We start from the raw sequence: 2,378 nt of genomic DNA, 5'->3' as shown, positions 1-2,378 counted from the left end.
TTTGTAGAGTTTTGTGAATTGTTTTCAGATTTGGTTTGTATGTAATTTGTACATTATCCAACAACTTATTTTGGTGGGCGATTAGCATTCAGCCCCTAAAAGTTTATGCTTCATTCGAACAGTAGATACTGATGAAGCATTGAAATTATTCACAGATATTCCGAGTAATGCAGTCAGGTTATGTATTCCAATGCTTATCAAATGGACTGCAAAAAATACTGAGCCCAAATGGTGGAATATGGATACTAAGCATTCCCAATCAGATTAAAAAATTGCACACAAAAATTATATTGCCACAAAGAATCAAACTGAAAGAAACATATATGATGGCTATCGTAAGGCAAATAATAATAATAAGTAGAACTCTGTAACTGTCCTGTGCACAGTCACTGGTCTCCATCTACATTTTCCTACATTGACCCTGAGTCCATTGGGGTGAATACTGTAGGACTTTTTTTTATTTCTATGAGCAAGGACCCATGCCAACACACATAATCTGGGCCCTTCAGACTCCTTGTGCAGTCTCCTGTTCTCCTGGGATCGTTGCGATACTCTGAGGCCGGAATAATAATAATCATAATACCAGCGAAAACAATTGTCTCCACCTAAGTAGCAGGTGGAGACTAATGCTCATAGTCTTGAAAATGAGGGTAAGGGTTACCCTTCCTGCATCCTGCTCGAAGTGGAAGCTCACATCTTCAACATGAGTGGTAATCTTGAAAGCATGAGAGTACACCCTCTTCGTGTGGGTAGGCGTGCCATAAAGTTGGTAACCCTGGCCATACCACGTTGAGTACACCGCTTCCCGTCCGATCAGCGAAGTTAAGCAACGTTGGGTCTGGTTAGTACTTGGATGGGTGACCGCCTGGGAACACCAGATGCTGTTGGCATCCCTATGTGTCAAATGGGGTTGGTGGAGGATTAGTGCCCCTCCCTGTAAAACAATTAACTCTAAGCCGTTGGCCACCCCGTTTGGGATACATGGCGTCTGGCAATGAATGAATGAAAATTCTTAGACACACACACACACACACACACATAAGACAGTTTCTAAGATTCACACACAATATAATCTTTTAATGTTAGCAACTCTTACCTCTTTTGTTATTAACCCTTAGATTAGCAAGGTCAGGATTTGTATATGAGTGGCAAAGTGGTACCTGATTCAGTACCAACTTTGGAAAATGAAAATAAATATGAAAATGATAGAGATTTTAATTACAAAATTTTTTTCAAGGTAATGCAATGTATTTGCAAGAGTTCTAACCTAAAAGTACTAAAAAACAAAGAAAAATATATTTTTTATGAACTCAATAATGGGCAACTATGTAGCAGCAGTGGGAGCGTCGGACTCATCCCAGGGCACCGTTACATGTCCTATCTCGCCTCCTCCACTCCCCCCCCCACCACTATATTGAATGTTTCTGTTGTTTACCTTCTTTTGTATAACACTGTTTTAGTTTCAAAATAACACACATAAATATATAATTATATTAACTAGTAAGCGTATACAGCCTCGACCTCACGTTAGTGGCAAGGTGGTACCGAAAAATGGACCAAGAAGCATAAAACCGTAATTTTACACGGGAGCAAAACCTACTCACCATGCACAACCACAGCAGACCTTGAACTGAGAATACTGGGGAGGGCGGCCACAGACGCCCATAGGCGGCGGCGTGGTAAAGTTGAATAGGCCTATGGTACCGACTTTGGCGCCACCTTGCTAATCTAGGGTTAAAGACTGGCATTTGTTCTTGAATACTCTGTATAAGAGTATGTATACAGGCTTTGAAGAACCTGTACCATACGAAAAGTCGGTGTCAGACATAGCATCAAAGAGGTTCGTGCGGTCTGTAATAACCCTACGAATTCGCCTTGGCTGGTCATACCGATTATGATTATATTTCTGTCCCAAATGCTTGTTTTTGCCATTTTTCCCACCCAGAACCCTGAAATACCACCAGTCCCCCAAAACACTTGGGGGGGGGGGATTAATTTGAAAACCAATCACTAGCACCGAAAATAAAGGTCAAATTCGTTCAAATCACACCAAAATACACCAGAACAATGTATTGCCAAGCCAAAATAAAATAGTGTGCAATTATAAAAGTTTACCAAACGCAAACATGACTCCGTTTTTTACACCAGTTGGCTGTGCACGATTCGTCTGTTAAGGTAGTGCTCGGCCATTCTTTACTGCAGGTATCACTTCATGGACTAATCAGACTAGTAAAAGCGTCATGCACTATTTCCGATAAACATTTTGGTGGAAATATTGAAAAACAAAATGGAAGTGGATACAGTATCTCTTGTTTGTTTTAGTCTCGTCATAAATTAACCATATTCAGAGAAGCAGTAAAGTCTTTTAAAACGATGAA

The 2,378-nt window shown here is 40.5% G+C and overlaps 1 non-coding gene across 1 annotated transcript; it reads left to right on the top strand.

Moving 5' to 3' along the window:
* The first annotated feature begins 771 nt into the window (after nt 1–771).
* Nucleotides 772–890, top strand: LOC145405701 (5S ribosomal RNA). Its single transcript, XR_013898441.1, has one exon. It is a non-coding gene; the product is annotated as a 5S ribosomal RNA (ribosomal RNA).
* The last annotated feature ends 1,488 nt before the right edge of the window (nt 891–2,378 follow it).

The sequence above is a fragment of the Coenobita brevimanus genome, chromosome 67, assembly GCF_032717465.1.
Source record: "Coenobita brevimanus isolate Jiangsu-jjx chromosome 67, ASM3271746v2, whole genome shotgun sequence".
In the NCBI taxonomy this organism is placed as follows: Eukaryota; Metazoa; Arthropoda; class Malacostraca; order Decapoda; family Coenobitidae; genus Coenobita; species Coenobita brevimanus.
This window is presented reverse-complemented; position numbering and strand designations above follow the sequence as displayed.